At 56.7% G+C, this 17,867-nt stretch overlaps 1 long non-coding RNA gene across 2 annotated transcripts; it reads left to right on the plus strand.

Annotated features, from left to right (window-relative positions):
• Positions 1-10,186: 10,186 nt before the first annotated feature.
• Positions 10,187-16,447, plus strand: LOC122900554. Of its 2 annotated transcripts, none has more exons than XR_006383257.1 (3): positions 10,187-10,674; positions 11,061-11,137; positions 16,373-16,447. It is a non-coding gene; the product is annotated as an uncharacterized LOC122900554 (long non-coding RNA). The 2 variants fall into 2 exon arrangements; XR_006383258.1 differs by lacking the exon at positions 16,373-16,447 and adding an exon at positions 12,321-12,708.
• The last annotated feature ends 1,420 nt before the right edge of the window (positions 16,448-17,867 follow it).

The following is a 17,867-nucleotide window of genomic DNA, read 5'->3' on the forward strand; positions in this document are numbered from 1 at the left end:
CCAGGGGAAATTCCCCTTTCTTCAGGTCACGTGTGGGTCCTGCAGGGAAACCTCCACCTCAACACCTCAGAACACACGTCGCAAAACCCCACAGGCCTCTAGTAAGACCTGGCCCAGGCCACACGCCACTCGCTATCTCACACCACTCCCCCCGTTGTCTCCACAGCTGCGCCACAGGACAGTGTGCCCACCACCCCGAGGCACCAGAGGCTCCTGGGGTGCTCCGACAAAGGGAGCCAGGAGGGCCCTGGGGCCCCACTTGCGGCTCCGATTTGGGCCCGGAGGAGGATTCGGCATGAGCACACAAGGAAACACGCCTGCAGGGACGGCTCTCTTACGCCTGACCTCCGAAGGCCAAAGAGAAGACTTCAGGGCAGCCCACCCGAGGACGGCACTGGAGCCCCGAGGACGAGACGAGAGGACCCTCTGAGTCGGCCGCCAAACCCAGAGTTGGCTGCCCGGGCCCTGCCAATGACGGACACTTGAAGCACGAGGCAACCACCTGGGCCCACAACAGTCCGTTGTGTGGGGAGACTGGGCCCACCTGGGACTGGGCCCACCTGGGACTGGGCGGGACAGCAGCCTTCTCGTCGTCTCCCCTGTCTGCTGCAGGGGCTGCTCCTCCTCCCACTTCCCCTGCAGTCAACGGCAACCCTGCAGAGCATGACACATGCAGGACGATGCGGCACTGCCAGGGCCCCTTGACCACCCTGGGATCCACTCGAGGGGCAGCCGCCCTACCCCTGCTGGATTCCCCGAGGGTGTCGCACCGGAACAGCCCCTGTCGCTTCGACGCACAGGACCGTGACCAATGCTGGGCTCCACACTGGCAGCGGCCCCACAAAACGGGCCCCGCTCAGCCTGTGTGTTTGGCAGCAGCAAGAGGTTTAGGGAGGAGAGGCTCTCCCCTGCACTCAGCGGCCTCTTCCTTTTACAACTCTGACAGCAGAGGCCTCCCCCAGCTGGGCCTCCCGCACCTGACCAGGAACGACCCACGCGGAGGGACAGCTCTACGCCCCTACTCAGCAGGAAGAAGCTACAGAAGATGAGACCGTCCTCCTTCAACGACCTTAACCACGCAAGACTCCGCACTGGTCAGGGGCACACGAGGAGGGAGGACAAGGCTAGCTGAGCACCAAGCAGGGAGCTGGCACGCCACACCGCCCCCCAACCTGTGATACGGGGGACATCCCTCAGTCGCTCTGACTGCCCTCAGGCTGAGGAAAGGAAAAAACTGATTCTCCCCAGATGGACATCAAAACCCAGCAAGACCGGAGTCTCCCTCGGTTTGTAAAAGTCCTCGTGATTCTGTAGGAAGAGGCCCGCTTAACGAAAGCCTAGCGACCTGCCCGAGGCCCGGGTCTCCGTTTCCTGAAGCCCTGACATCTCCCTCCCCTCCACGACACTGAGGGAGGCTGAGGCCCAGGGAAATGTCTGTAGGACAGAGTTTCTTTTCAAACCTGCAGTCCCTTGAGAAGGACCTGTGAGGGGAGAAGCTCCCCACCATCTTTCAATTCATGCCTTCCTAGCAGGAAAAACCACCTTCCCTTCACAAGAGCAAAGCCAACGGTATCCTGGGTGTCCTCTGTCCACCTGCCACTTTCTTGCAAAACCTCCCTTTTGCCTGACCTCCTCCAATGCCATCCCAGAAAGCCAGCCTCCCGTCACAACCCCAGCAAGCAGCCCATTCTACCCAAGGGTTGTATCCCTCTGCTTTAATTAAAATCAACTCCTGCCAGCAAAGTCGTCTCAAGACTTTTTCTGGACCATCGGCCTTGAATGCTAACCTCTGTCCTACATCAGTCCTGTCTCTTGTAGGGCTCCTGTGGAAACAACCCCGCAACACGGGCCCATTTCTGTCGACTCTTGCAACTCCATCCACCTCACCCACTGCACATTGTGTATCCCCCGAGGACAGGACCCTTCTGGGATTCTTGCACTCAAACCCTCACATGGCCCCTCTTTCAGTCCTCGACGTGGTTGACGTTGCCCTTCTGAAACTCCCCAGCATCCCATCCTCCCTTTCTTTGTCTCACAGGTTTATCTGGTCCATAGGTTCTCATCACCAACACCCTATCACCGGTTTCTGCTCCTGAGTAGAGGACTCCATTTCTTTCCTTTGTCATCAAACTCAAATCTTAACTCTCAGATGTTTGTCTCACGACTTTCAAAATTCTTCTTTCCCCTAATGCCTCTCTACCAGCTCCTCTTCTCCCTTTTTCAAGCTGCCCTCCCTTCCTCCCTCCCTCCCTCCCTCCCTTCCTTCCCTGCATGATCTTTTTGTTCTTTGTATTCCTTCCTCCCTCCCCCTCTTTCCTTTTCTCCTTCTGTTCTGTTAGTCCCCACACAGCACTTCAGTACTTTTTCACCTAGTGTTCCGGGACTCATTTGTGTGTACAAGACCCAGGAGCTCACGGCAACACGTTCCCTATTATAAAGGATGAAGGGAGACCCACACGGGGGCATCTCAAAGGTCTGCTCTGCAAGTCAACGGGAAGCTTCAGGGTCATGAACCCTGGCCTTCCACACGAGAGCTGGACACGGGCTACGCTAAGCATTCCCCACAATCTCCTGTCATCCAAGACCCTGAGCATACAGCTGAAACCTGAAGAGTTTCGTTTCTCGGCTGAAATGGACCTCGAGTCAAGCCGCAGCCCATGTGTCTGGAAAAGTCACTGGCTTCAGCATGACTCACGGGTATATAGTCTTTGAAACGGAAACACTGAAAATTTAATCAGCAGTTGACATGGGTATGAGGCTACCTTGTAGAAAGATCTATCTGAATTCCGGAAAGGAGCAAGGCACGCGACTGCAAGTGGCTTGCAGGGGTAGACACGGCGACCATTCCTGAAGGGAGGGGCTGGAGCGCGTCTGTTGAGTCAGAAAGGGAGGAACGTGAGGGAGCGATCCCGTCACAGCCCCTCGTGTTCTGGCCATTAGCAGAGGGTTCACACTGCACAGGAACCCGGGCAATGCTGGGGCACAGCACGGAGAGGTCTCACGTGCCTCACCTCACTCCGGGTGTGCTGTGTCCTGGGAAGACAAGCCTTGTATTTGCTGACAGTGTGGAAGAGCCTTCAGCCATGTGTCCCTGGTGCCAGGGACATCAGAGCTCGTTCATCCTGGATCGCAGCACGCCCATCTCCCCAGTGTGGGAGAGACTTTAGTGGGGGCTCTAACCTCGGGAGACACGAGAGAACTCACCCTTCCGAGGAACGGAGACATGATACACGGGGGGGGGAGCAACTAAAGGGCAGTGCTCACCTCTGTACACAGTAAGACCACTGGAGACGCACCTCACGGATGGAACGAAGGTAGGAGACCCTTGCTTCAGAGAGCTCTGCTCTTCTTCATGTCCAGGACCTCACACGGGGTAGAAGCCATGTGCTGGGATGGCTGCACCAGAGCTCGCAGCAACATGCATCCCTTCGGGGCCATGGGAAACGTTCCCACAGACAGAAACTGGTTGAATGTCATCTTCAGGGGAAAGCGTTTAGGCCACACCCTTAGCCAGCTTCCAAGGATCCACACTGGCCGCAACCCCGACAAATGCGGTCAACGTGGAAGAGCCGCCCCATACAGCTCTCACATTTGGAGACACCAGACAACTCAGAGCCGAGAAACCGGAGTCTGTCATCACTGGGGCCCTGCCTGTACCCAGAGCGCCCACCTTGCTCACCGCCACAGAAATCACACAGTACAAACCGCTTGTCTCCCGTCACTGAAGCAGAGCCTTCAGCCAGAAGTGGGCCCTTTCCCAACACCAGAGAACTCACACGGGGAGAGCCACTAGCACCGTATCCTGGTGGGAGAAGCTTCAGGTGGGGCTCAGGCCTGAGGCTTCTGCTACCATCTCAGAGTGTGCTTCATCCCTCACACGGGAGCGAAGGTGCAGGCACCCCTGGGACCCCCTGCCTCATCGCTGTGGCCGAATGCCGAGGACATCCCATATGGGAATCCCATTCCTCACAAGCCAACACAAGGAGGACCTGGGAGGATTCGCACACAGGAAAATCCTCCCGGTCTGATGAGCCAAGGAATGGGCTCAGCTATCCCTTCTTCCCTAGCCAGCAATGACAGCCTCACACCGAGGAATCACTGATCCCAATACGACGGGGGGAAATTCTTCCCTGGACACTCCCATCAGAGAATCACTGGACATCTAGGGTACTTGTGCTTGCATTGAATGCAACCCTGACACCCAGTGTTCTTCTGCAGAAACACAATCTCCCAGAAGAGGTGAGACATAGGTGGGAGCGGCCAAGAAACGGTCTTGACAATGACCACGGCACAGTCGCTGGTTGGAGGAGCTTGCCCGACAGTACAACGGACCGTGTCTCTTAGTGTTTACCCTCTTTCGGCTTGAAGAGGTCACCCTGATTCCATTCCCTGTAGCTCGAGTTCAGAGTCAGTATTTCTCCCTCCGTTCCTGCTCCTTGCCCCGACCTCTCTCGATGCAGCGGCAGCTTGCTCGGTCCATACCCACGCACCCCAACGTCGCCATACACGTCCGGGCACGCCCACCCCAAGCGAAACTCCCTGAGCTCTTTCTGCCGATCCCCACCAGAGGACTGACCATTCTGTGGATCTCTGCCTAGCTTTGCTGGATGGACATGCGGGGAACATTCAAAAGCAACGACAAAGGAAGATGCCCCGTTTTTCACCAGAGTGGTACGTTGGCCTTTCTTTGGGGGAGACACAAGAGTCTTCTGGCTTTTTAAATCAAGGTTACATAAAAAAAAAATCTCAGCATGCACAATTGACAGGGGAGGGAGAAGTTTGAGAGAGAATCTGTTACCAAAAGCTACCTAACCCCGAAGGCATTGCAGGGGGGCGGGGACAACCACAGCAGGATCACCTACCATCTGGAGGGCAGGGAGCTTGGGTACAGGTAGCAGCTATTCCTCCTTGCCACCTATTTTGTCCAGTGGGACCCGGAACGGGGGACCTCTAGGAAGACTGGGCGCACCTGTGGAGGACTCGTTTTGCTCGTCATACTTTGGGGCTCACGGGCCTCTAGCACACTGCCCCATCTGGCTTCCTCCCATCCCCCAGGGAACAAAAGAGCCATGCAAACAGGACAAAGCCTGATATGACGTTCATACGGTTTTCCTTTCTGAAATCACAGGTGTCCCTGCTGGAAGGGGATGGCGGTAAGTATTCTGTACTCTAGAGTCACTCACTTGTTTGCAGCAACCTGGAAAAGGGCCAAGGTCTGGGCTTCCTCGCAGGCTCCGCGATGAGAACCACCCTGATTCCAGATCCGGCGGGACTGAGAAGAAGGGTCAGAGTAACAGAAAGGGATTTTCTGGGGAAAGACCCGTGGCCTCATGGCCCTGTCCCCGGAAACTACTGCGCTGCTCTTAGGTGGTGCAGGTTTGCGGGCAGGCAGTAGGTGTGCCTTGGAGATGAACTATTTCACAGTAACTCCATGCCCTGGAGCTCCAACGGGAGGCAGAGTTTCTATTCACGTCCCTGCTCCTCTCCAGGACCTTTCATCCTCCATCCAGGAAGGACCCACTGCAGCTCAGTCCATACTGATGAGCTCCCCACCTCCACACACTTGTCCACATGTGCACGCCAAGCAAAGCTCCCCGAGCGATTCCCGAAGAGTTCCATCGGGGTCCCAACACTCTCTGTGTGTATCCACCTAGATCCCCTGGCTAGCGTGCATGATGACCTTGACGTGGACAGCAGAGAGGAGAGGCCCCATTGTTCACCAAGGTGGTAAGTTAGCCTTTCTTCGGGTGAGGTACAACATCCCTTGTTTCTCTGATACTCGCAATCAGATCTGAACACCTCAGCACGTACAATGTCCTTGGTGGGGAGACTCTTGAGGGAGTGACTCTTAGCCAGGGACACCCCATTCCAAAGACCCTGCAGGAAACGGAAGGTTCGGTTCCAGTCCACAGGGTCGTGAGCTTTTTCACGGGTGCTACTGACACCGCCGGGCCACCTGATGGACCCAGGGCATGCGACCTCTAGGTGGATTCCGTATCACTGCCCATGACCCTGCCCATCACCAAGAGACCAAAAGAGCTGGGCACACAGGACGAGGCAGGACTTGGTGTTCATCATGTTTTCTTTTCTGAAATCGCAGGTGGCCCTGCTGGAAAGGGAGCGTGGTAAGTATGCTGTCCTCTAGAGTCACTCGTTGCTTTAGAGCAAGGTGGGGCTTCCTTGCAGGCTCCATCTTGAGAGACACCCAGAATCCAGATCCTGTTGCAACGAGACTAAGGGTCATGTTCCAGACCGAGACCCGTGGCCTCGTGACCCTGCCCCCGGAAGCTACCGTGCTGCTCTTAGGTGCCGTAGGATCGGGTGCTGGGCACGAGGTCTGTTTCCATGGGAATCCCTGTGCTGGGATTCTCAGGGTTGGTGTATGTGTGTCAGGTGGGGGAATGCTGTGCTCTCTAACGTGTCTGGTCCTCTCAAAATGGCGATTAATGGTGTCCACATTCTCAGGGACGTTTCCCATCACTGTCACGTCATGAACGTCCATTCATGGGAGAACTCTTCAACACCTACAATTGAAAGAGCTGTTCTTTCCTTGCAAATACACATCAGTTCCCCCAGAAAACAAATCCCGTCGCTAACTAGGAAGGGCTGGACTGTGCCCCGAAGACACAAGTGTGTCTTTTCCACTGTTACTGAGTCAGTGTCCATGGGGCTCTCCCGACAAGGTAGGTCTCGGGCAAGCATGGTCACAACACCTCCCTCTTCACACTGCACTCACACACACATCTCTGCATCAGAGGCCCCACGATGCATCTTCCCAACCTCATGGGAAGCACTGAGTGCTGGGACACACTTCCTCCCTTCTGCAGACGGCTTCCAGGGCAGCTGCGTGCAACAGCCCATTCGGGGATGACCCGCACAAAGGGGCAGTGGCCAGGGAACAGATGGGGCCAATTCACTCCGTGTTTCTCCATGGAGAAATCATTTCTACCATTTCCCTGCAGATACTGTGTCTAAGAATACAACTGGCCTTCTCCCAGGGAAATCCAACACCCACCACTGGTCCTTCCTGGGGCTCTTGGAGGTGGGTCCAAAAGGTGTCCTATACAAGGGGGAATGAGGTGGTCTTCAGGGACTGAGCGTCACTGGGGGCACCTGGGCCCCCTCCATGCAGGAACAAAGGGTGCTCTGTGCATCGCAAGGTGTCCAAAGAGAACCTCAGACCTCAACAGGGGTGACAGGACAATCACCACCCATTTCGCTGGCCATCTGTCCATGCAAGAGGGCCTTGTTAGATTCAGAAGGTTTGGGCCAATAGACAACTCAAGGGAGTTCAGTGCCTGGAAATGGAAACAGAGCCAAATCAGGGTTTCAGGGTTCTTTGGCAGCCGACAAGACTTTCTCTCATGAGAAACATGGGTTGGAACAGAATCTGTTTTTCCAACATCTCTTTTTCTCACCCGCATGCACGGGATCCACGGGAGTACCTTTCGCTGCTCTCCGAGGACACTCAACGGGCTTTTCCAGGGTAGTTGCACCAGTCTGCGTTCCACGAATTGCATCCAGAGTCTCCAATTTTCTGCCTCCTTCCCACATGGGTCCTGGGCTTGAATTCCTGGTTTGGGTCCCTAACGGACAACGCCACAGTTCAACATCCTTTGGATTCGCATTGCCCTCACGATGCCTTACATTGAGCATCTTTTCGAACAATTGTCTGTCTGAGGGCCGAGTCATTCTTTCCCTTCGCAGCACAGACTATTCCAGTCTTTTTCTCGATTCTTTCATTTGGTGAAATCCCGGTCTTCTTTTGTTTGGTTGGTTTTCTCTCTTGTTTTTCCTTTTTGTCAGTGAACACACCTTTTCTGAAATAAGGATTGCCAAGGGGGTCTCCAGTCTGTGGCTTGCCTTTTCACTCTGTTCGCTGTTTCAGGAAAGGTTGCTTTTTCTGGGCTCCTCTTGGGAAGCATCGTGATGCCAACATGAGCGCATTTCCTTGGGCATTTCTCTTCCGCTCCCAGGTGCCCCTGCCTCTTTGTATGCCAGCACCCTCCTGTTGGCTCAGGGAAGTCATCCAAGGTACTGGAAGGTCAGCTTCTAGAGACCCACCACCGACTTCTTCATATTCAGAAACGTCGTGGCTCGCTGTGTTCCTTTATGGTTCCCTTATCTATTCTAGCAGCTTCTCTGTCCCGAGAGCATCACATTGTATGCTTTAGATCAGTGCTGCACGGAATCCGTTCCCCATTTATCTAGGAACTGGGGCTTCACCTTAATCTCCTCGGGTCCAAAGACCTCCAGCAGCGCCTGGTGCGTGTGTGAGAGTCCGGGAACGTCTTCCCTTGATCAACGTCCGTATCAGGCCAGCCACTGATGCCCGAGAAATACGCGGGAGAGCAGGCCTTGTCTCTCGCTCCTGGTTGGTGTCTAGTGCTGAGTGATCCAGGAAAGAGTCTGTCTAGTATCCATCATACACAGTCATTTATATTCTCAGTGCAGTACACGGAAATCATCAAGGGAAGGAAAATGTCCAGTTGCTCACTCCCACTAGCCACACGTCAAGAGTCCCATAAAGACTGGAGATTCCGATGGTTGCGCTGGGAGGGGACAGCGGTCTTGGGCATGCAGAACTGACACTGAGGTGACTGCTGCAGCGTCATTAGAAGGCAGGAAACTCCAATCCCCGTCTCCTCCAAGGGCTCCGGCTCCACCAGCCCCGTGAACCTCTGAAAGCACAGCAGAAGGGTCAGGCAGATGCCGCATGGCCCAGAGACATCGCAACGCACTTGGGATGAAGGGGTGAGGCGGTTTCTCTCCTAACGGCATTGCTCCTCTTTCAGTTCTTACAGACCTACTGGTAGAGAGCATCGAGGACTACTCCACCAGTGACGATGAAGTCTCTTCAGGTAGGGAACGGCACCGAGGAGGGGAACACTGGGACATGGCTCCTGGGAACATGGGGTTGCCCCTGCCGCTCCAGAGAATGAAGAAGGTGGGTCAAAAACCACCAAGGAAAGGGATGCTCTGGCACAGGCATGATTTGCTCATGTCACGGTTTCGGGATGAAAAGAACAGGCCAAGTGTCCACGGGCCTTTAGGGTAGGCTGGGTTTATCATCACCACTGGACTCCCTGCGCGGCTCCTTGAAGGATCTTTTCCATCAAAGCTGCTCGTGCCTCCCTTGGCCGCTGCCACATGTCAAAGCTTGGCCTCTTTGCTCATGGCCTCTCGGGAATGGTGCACAAGAGATTCTGCATCTTTCTTGGCACGGGCCCAGACCTGGTCATGCTCAGGACTTGCAACCCCAACCGCACTCTCCTGGGCAAGATAACCGCGACAGTACGCTCTGGTCTGAGCCAGGAGGTGGAAGACGGGTCTAAATTCTCTCCCTCATAACCTCCACTACCAAACCGTCCCGGTTCTCTCCAAGCTGCTGTACCTTCAAGGGGACTCCCAGAGCTGCAGAAGGGAAAGCGTACTTCCCCTGGGTTCACTCCACATGCTCCCGTAAATCGGAGCTTCTGCCAGTCTTCACACCCCAGCCGAGTCTAACCTGTGGACATGTTCCCAAGGGCGGGACGCCCCCATGCAGCTGCCCTGGTGAACCCCTTTCGTGGGCCACGGTCCCCCGGGCCTGTGTGAAGGGGCTGCGGGACCTGCTTCACACACTTGCTGCCCCGGGTCCTCTCTACCTCTCACCAGCTGGCGTCGAGGCATAGCACAGAGCCTCTTGGGAGCAGGGCCAGGGAGTCACGGTTCCTCTCACAAACCCACCTCGCCGGCTTACAGCCCTGGCCATGCTCCCCACTCCCTAGGCATGCCCCAACGGCAAACGTTCCTCAGGCCTGCCCAGGGCCCTACACACACCCCGGCCCCGTCCATTCCCGGCAAGCCTCAGCAGGAGAACTGGCAGGAATCCTGTGTTTCAGTGACCACACCGCTGGACGTTTTCCAGGGCTGCCCTGAACAGCTGAGGGCGCCTGCACAATCTCCCATGCTCCCGTCTCCATTCAACCTCTGTAACACTTAGGGAAACAGAGGGCACTGAGTTCCCTGAAACACGTCCCTGGGAAGGTTATCCCCGTCCCTGGGCAGACATGGGCTGTGGGGAGGTGGTGGGCCATCTCTCCCTGCACTTCCCCAGCAATCCCAGACCCAGGACAGCTGCTCCCAGCAGAGACGGATCGGGGGATTGATTCCGGGGGACCCAGGATATCTCCTCTCTTTCCTTGGTTGCCCCCTCCTGGACAACAATAGGACTGGTGGAGCTTGGCAGGGGGAAGGACATGGAGCATCTCTAGGGGAGGAGGAGGAGGAGGAAGAAGGAGAGCAGAGAAGGACAGGAACAAGGACAGAGGAAGACAAAGTCCCGCAGAGGCAGTCTTAGGGACAGTGACAGCCTCCTGGGGCGAAAGGATCACACAGCCAGGCTTCCGGGTCTGGGAGAGAATCGGAGGTGGGAGGAGCAGGTGGGCAAACAGAGATTCCCCTGTACCCTGCGGAGATCAAGCGACCAGGGCCAGGGAGGACTCGGAGCTAGCGACGCACCCCACTGAGGGCAGAGCCCAGCATCCCCAGAGCAGCAGGCCGTGGGTGGCCAGCTGCACTGACTCCCTTTGTCCTCTCTCACGGCCAACCCCAGCATCCTCGCTGCTCTCTGACCCGGAGAAGGATTCCACGGAAGACAACAATTCCGACGAAAGGAGCCACCCTGCGCCTGTAATTCACTTTCACCTCCATCTCTTGGGCTTCCTCTCTCCTCTGTCCATAAGCGCCTCCTCCCAGCTCTTCCCCTTTCCCTGCTGTGACAATGGCAACCCTGAAGGCCCTCGTCTCTGGCAGGCACTCGGGCTTTGCATCGGAACTGCTGCATGAAATCCCTGCGAAGCCCTCCTCACCCCTTTACTACCATCACCCTGACCCCTCACCGCTGACTCTGGGAAGCAGCCCCGGACAGCAGAGCAGAGAGGAGGGCTGGGAGTCGGCAGGGCACGGCTCACCTGGCTGGAGGGCTCTCGGGAAGGGAGGCTGGGCGTGGGTGTCCCCACTTGGTTCTCTGATGCCGGGGAGTCTTTGCTTATACCCAGTTCTGCTCTTGCTCTCAGCTCTCGAGAAGCTTCCCTTCGGTGGACATGGTGCAAACGACAAGGGAAGCAGAAGAAGAGGAGGACTCGGGAACGGGGTGAGGCAGGCAGGAAAAAAGGCCGGTGAACATGGACACATGTTCTCCCTCGTTGCCCCGTCCCTGTTGTGGGTACCTCGGCAAACCGCACAAAACCCGGGGTGATGCCCTAGCCTCTGACCACAAAGAGGAGAGGAGAGGAAGGTCCCAGTCCCTGCAGGCACCAGGAAGCCCTGAGAACATCCCACGGGGAACCTCCACCTGATCTGTGCAACTCCCTGTGATGGTTGGGGACTGTCGTCCTGGCCGCCTGGAGGGACTGGACCCTAGGCAGCCTAGGCACGGTGACCTTCTGGCAAAGGGCTCCACGCCCCCCATTGAGTCCCTCCCTCTGCACGACGCAAGCCTTGCCCTCTCACCCTGCAAAAGTCAGCAGACGGCTTGCTCCCGGACGACACTAGTCGCGAAGAGACAGTGGTGGGGTGGCCTCCTCTCCCACTTCAGGCACGTGAGAAATGAGCAAACGAGACAGGCCCCCGGGCTCACAGGAGCAGGACAGCTCACCCCTCCCAGCGCTGCATCCCTGTGGGCACGGAGTTGGGCCCGGTCTCCAGCTGAGTCATGTCCACCAGACACTCCCATATGATCTGACCAACACCTCCAGTCCCCCGAGCCGACAAGACGCCTCGTGGGAGGTAGTGGGTCCCCTCATGGCACCATTTTGCTTTGTGAGTTTCATACTCTAGAGACTCTCCTCGATCCCTCAGTCGGCAGGGGAGACCCACCAGGGAAAGGCCACCCTGCCTGCTCCCACCTCGCCCAACACCCGCCCACAGCCCGTGGACTGTGCGAACTCACTTCCCGTGGGAGTCGGGAGCATGTGGTCTCTGCCACGCCACCTGCAACACTCGTGTGGGCAAAGGCTCCCCCCACAGAGAAGGGCATGTCCAGGGTTCTCAGAGAGGCTGGGGAAGGGACAGCCCAGCAGGAGGAGGACCCCGCCGTCATGGAGGAGGACGCTCAGGGAAGGGGCCTGAGGGACCCTGGCAGTGTAGCCTTCATTCAGCCCCAGGGGGCCCAGGGGAAATTCCCCTTTCTTCAGGTCACGTGTGGGTCCTGCAGGGAAACCTCCACCTCAACACCTCAGAACACACGTCGCAAAACCCCACAGGCCTCTAGTAAGACCTGGCCCAGGCCACACGCCACTCGCTATCTCACACCACTCCCCCCGTTGTCTCCACAGCTGCGCCACAGGACAGTGTGCCCACCACCCCGAGGCACCAGAGGCTCCTGGGGTGCTCCGACAAAGGGAGCCAGGAGGGCCCTGGGGCCCCACTTGCGGCTCCGATTTGGGCCCGGAGGAGGATTCGGCATGAGCACACAAGGAAACACGCCTGCAGGGACGGCTCTCTTACGCCTGACCTCCGAAGGCCAAAGAGAAGACTTCAGGGCAGCCCACCCGAGGACGGCACTGGAGCCCCGAGGACGAGACGAGAGGACCCTCTGAGTCGGCCGCCAAACCCAGAGTTGGCTGCCCGGGCCCTGCCAATGACGGACACTTGAAGCACGAGGCAACCACCTGGGCCCACAACAGTCCGTTGTGTGGGGAGACTGGGCCCACCTGGGACTGGGCCCACCTGGGACTGGGCGGGACAGCAGCCTTCTCGTCGTCTCCCCTGTCTGCTGCAGGGGCTGCTCCTCCTCCCACTTCCCCTGCAGTCAACGGCAACCCTGCAGAGCATGACACATGCAGGACGATGCGGCACTGCCAGGGCCCCTTGACCACCCTGGGATCCACTCGAGGGGCAGCCGCCCTACCCCTGCTGGATTCCCCGAGGGTGTCGCACCGGAACAGCCCCTGTCGCTTCGACGCACAGGACCGTGACCAATGCTGGGCTCCACACTGGCAGCGGCCCCACAAAACGGGCCCCGCTCAGCCTGTGTGTTTGGCAGCAGCAAGAGGTTTAGGGAGGAGAGGCTCTCCCCTGCACTCAGCGGCCTCTTCCTTTTACAACTCTGACAGCAGAGGCCTCCCCCAGCTGGGCCTCCCGCACCTGACCAGGAACGACCCACGCGGAGGGACAGCTCTACGCCCCTACTCAGCAGGAAGAAGCTACAGAAGATGAGACCGTCCTCCTTCAACGACCTTAACCACGCAAGACTCCGCACTGGTCAGGGGCACACGAGGAGGGAGGACAAGGCTAGCTGAGCACCAAGCAGGGAGCTGGCACGCCACACCGCCCCCCAACCTGTGATACGGGGGACATCCCTCAGTCGCTCTGACTGCCCTCAGGCTGAGGAAAGGAAAAAACTGATTCTCCCCAGATGGACATCAAAACCCAGCAAGACCGGAGTCTCCCTCGGTTTGTAAAAGTCCTCGTGATTCTGTAGGAAGAGGCCCGCTTAACGAAAGCCTAGCGACCTGCCCGAGGCCCGGGTCTCCGTTTCCTGAAGCCCTGACATCTCCCTCCCCTCCACGACACTGAGGGAGGCTGAGGCCCAGGGAAATGTCTGTAGGACAGAGTTTCTTTTCAAACCTGCAGTCCCTTGAGAAGGACCTGTGAGGGGAGAAGCTCCCCACCATCTTTCAATTCATGCCTTCCTAGCAGGAAAAACCACCTTCCCTTCACAAGAGCAAAGCCAACGGTATCCTGGGTGTCCTCTGTCCACCTGCCACTTTCTTGCAAAACCTCCCTTTTGCCTGACCTCCTCCAATGCCATCCCAGAAAGCCAGCCTCCCGTCACAACCCCAGCAAGCAGCCCATTCTACCCAAGGGTTGTATCCCTCTGCTTTAATTAAAATCAACTCCTGCCAGCAAAGTCGTCTCAAGACTTTTTCTGGACCATCGGCCTTGAATGCTAACCTCTGTCCTACATCAGTCCTGTCTCTTGTAGGGCTCCTGTGGAAACAACCCCGCAACACGGGCCCATTTCTGTCGACTCTTGCAACTCCATCCACCTCACCCACTGCACATTGTGTATCCCCCGAGGACAGGACCCTTCTGGGATTCTTGCACTCAAACCCTCACATGGCCCCTCTTTCAGTCCTCGACGTGGTTGACGTTGCCCTTCTGAAACTCCCCAGCATCCCATCCTCCCTTTCTTTGTCTCACAGGTTTATCTGGTCCATAGGTTCTCATCACCAACACCCTATCACCGGTTTCTGCTCCTGAGTAGAGGACTCCATTTCTTTCCTTTGTCATCAAACTCAAATCTTAACTCTCAGATGTTTGTCTCACGACTTTCAAAATTCTTCTTTCCCCTAATGCCTCTCTACCAGCTCCTCTTCTCCCTTTTTCAAGCTGCCCTCCCTTCCTCCCTCCCTCCCTCCCTCCCTTCCTTCCCTGCATGATCTTTTTGTTCTTTGTATTCCTTCCTCCCTCCCCCTCTTTCCTTTTCTCCTTCTGTTCTGTTAGTCCCCACACAGCACTTCAGTACTTTTTCACCTAGTGTTCCGGGACTCATTTGTGTGTACAAGACCCAGGAGCTCACGGCAACACGTTCCCTATTATAAAGGATGAAGGGAGACCCACACGGGGGCATCTCAAAGGTCTGCTCTGCAAGTCAACGGGAAGCTTCAGGGTCATGAACCCTGGCCTTCCACACGAGAGCTGGACACGGGCTACGCTAAGCATTCCCCACAATCTCCTGTCATCCAAGACCCTGAGCATACAGCTGAAACCTGAAGAGTTTCGTTTCTCGGCTGAAATGGACCTCGAGTCAAGCCGCAGCCCATGTGTCTGGAAAAGTCACTGGCTTCAGCATGACTCACGGGTATATAGTCTTTGAAACGGAAACACTGAAAATTTAATCAGCAGTTGACATGGGTATGAGGCTACCTTGTAGAAAGATCTATCTGAATTCCGGAAAGGAGCAAGGCACGCGACTGCAAGTGGCTTGCAGGGGTAGACACGGCGACCATTCCTGAAGGGAGGGGCTGGAGCGCGTCTGTTGAGTCAGAAAGGGAGGAACGTGAGGGAGCGATCCCGTCACAGCCCCTCGTGTTCTGGCCATTAGCAGAGGGTTCACACTGCACAGGAACCCGGGCAATGCTGGGGCACAGCACGGAGAGGTCTCACGTGCCTCACCTCACTCCGGGTGTGCTGTGTCCTGGGAAGACAAGCCTTGTATTTGCTGACAGTGTGGAAGAGCCTTCAGCCATGTGTCCCTGGTGCCAGGGACATCAGAGCTCGTTCATCCTGGATCGCAGCACGCCCATCTCCCCAGTGTGGGAGAGACTTTAGTGGGGGCTCTAACCTCGGGAGACACGAGAGAACTCACCCTTCCGAGGAACGGAGACATGATACACGGGGGGGGGAGCAACTAAAGGGCAGTGCTCACCTCTGTACACAGTAAGACCACTGGAGACGCACCTCACGGATGGAACGAAGGTAGGAGACCCTTGCTTCAGAGAGCTCTGCTCTTCTTCATGTCCAGGACCTCACACGGGGTAGAAGCCATGTGCTGGGATGGCTGCACCAGAGCTCGCAGCAACATGCATCCCTTCGGGGCCATGGGAAACGTTCCCACAGACAGAAACTGGTTGAATGTCATCTTCAGGGGAAAGCGTTTAGGCCACACCCTTAGCCAGCTTCCAAGGATCCACACTGGCCGCAACCCCGACAAATGCGGTCAACGTGGAAGAGCCGCCCCATACAGCTCTCACATTTGGAGACACCAGACAACTCAGAGCCGAGAAACCGGAGTCTGTCATCACTGGGGCCCTGCCTGTACCCAGAGCGCCCACCTTGCTCACCGCCACAGAAATCACACAGTACAAACCGCTTGTCTCCCGTCACTGAAGCAGAGCCTTCAGCCAGAAGTGGGCCCTTTCCCAACACCAGAGAACTCACACGGGGAGAGCCACTAGCACCGTATCCTGGTGGGAGAAGCTTCAGGTGGGGCTCAGGCCTGAGGCTTCTGCTACCATCTCAGAGTGTGCTTCATCCCTCACACGGGAGCGAAGGTGCAGGCACCCCTGGGACCCCCTGCCTCATCGCTGTGGCCGAATGCCGAGGACATCCCATATGGGAATCCCATTCCTCACAAGCCAACACAAGGAGGACCTGGGAGGATTCGCACACAGGAAAATCCTCCCGGTCTGATGAGCCAAGGAATGGGCTCAGCTATCCCTTCTTCCCTAGCCAGCAATGACAGCCTCACACCGAGGAATCACTGATCCCAATACGACGGGGGGAAATTCTTCCCTGGACACTCCCATCAGAGAATCACTGGACATCTAGGGTACTTGTGCTTGCATTGAATGCAACCCTGACACCCAGTGTTCTTCTGCAGAAACACAATCTCCCAGAAGAGGTGAGACATAGGTGGGAGCGGCCAAGAAACGGTCTTGACAATGACCACGGCACAGTCGCTGGTTGGAGGAGCTTGCCCGACAGTACAACGGACCGTGTCTCTTAGTGTTTACCCTCTTTCGGCTTGAAGAGGTCACCCTGATTCCATTCCCTGTAGCTCGAGTTCAGAGTCAGTATTTCTCCCTCCGTTCCTGCTCCTTGCCCCGACCTCTCTCGATGCAGCGGCAGCTTGCTCGGTCCATACCCACGCACCCCAACGTCGCCATACACGTCCGGGCACGCCCACCCCAAGCGAAACTCCCTGAGCTCTTTCTGCCGATCCCCACCAGAGGACTGACCATTCTGTGGATCTCTGCCTAGCTTTGCTGGATGGACATGCGGGGAACATTCAAAAGCAACGACAAAGGAAGATGCCCCGTTTTTCACCAGAGTGGTACGTTGGCCTTTCTTTGGGGGAGACACAAGAGTCTTCTGGCTTTTTAAATCAAGGTTACATAAAAAAAAAATCTCAGCATGCACAATTGACAGGGGAGGGAGAAGTTTGAGAGAGAATCTGTTACCAAAAGCTACCTAACCCCGAAGGCATTGCAGGGGGGCGGGGACAACCACAGCAGGATCACCTACCATCTGGAGGGCAGGGAGCTTGGGTACAGGTAGCAGCTATTCCTCCTTGCCACCTATTTTGTCCAGTGGGACCCGGAACGGGGGACCTCTAGGAAGACTGGGCGCACCTGTGGAGGACTCGTTTTGCTCGTCATACTTTGGGGCTCACGGGCCTCTAGCACACTGCCCCATCTGGCTTCCTCCCATCCCCCAGGGAACAAAAGAGCCATGCAAACAGGACAAAGCCTGATATGACGTTCATACGGTTTTCCTTTCTGAAATCACAGGTGTCCCTGCTGGAAGGGGATGGCGGTAAGTATTCTGTACTCTAGAGTCACTCACTTGTTTGCAGCAGCCTGGAAAAGGGCCAAGGTCTGGGCTTCCTCGCAGGCTCCGCGATGAGAACCACCCTGATTCCAGATCCGGCGGGACTGAGAAGAAGGGTCAGAGTAACAGAAAGGGATTTTCTGGGGAAAGACCCGTGGCCTCATGGCCCTGTCCCCGGAAACTACTGCGCTGCTCTTAGGTGGTGCAGGTTTGCGGGCAGGCAGTAGGTGTGCCTTGGAGATGAACTATTTCACAGTAACTCCATGCCCTGGAGCTCCAACGGGAGGCAGAGTTTCTATTCACGTCCCTGCTCCTCTCCAGGACCTTTCATCCTCCATCCAGGAAGGACCCACTGCAGCTCAGTCCATACTGATGAGCTCCCCACCTCCACACACTTGTCCACATGTGCACGCCAAGCAAAGCTCCCCGAGCGATTCCCGAAGAGTTCCATCGGGGTCCCAACACTCTCTGTGTGTATCCACCTAGATCCCCTGGCTAGCGTGCATGATGACCTTGACGTGGACAGCAGAGAGGAGAGGCCCCAT

This window comes from Neovison vison, chromosome 2 (genome assembly GCF_020171115.1).
Source record: "Neovison vison isolate M4711 chromosome 2, ASM_NN_V1, whole genome shotgun sequence".
NCBI lineage: Eukaryota > Metazoa > Chordata > Mammalia > Carnivora > Mustelidae > Neogale > Neogale vison.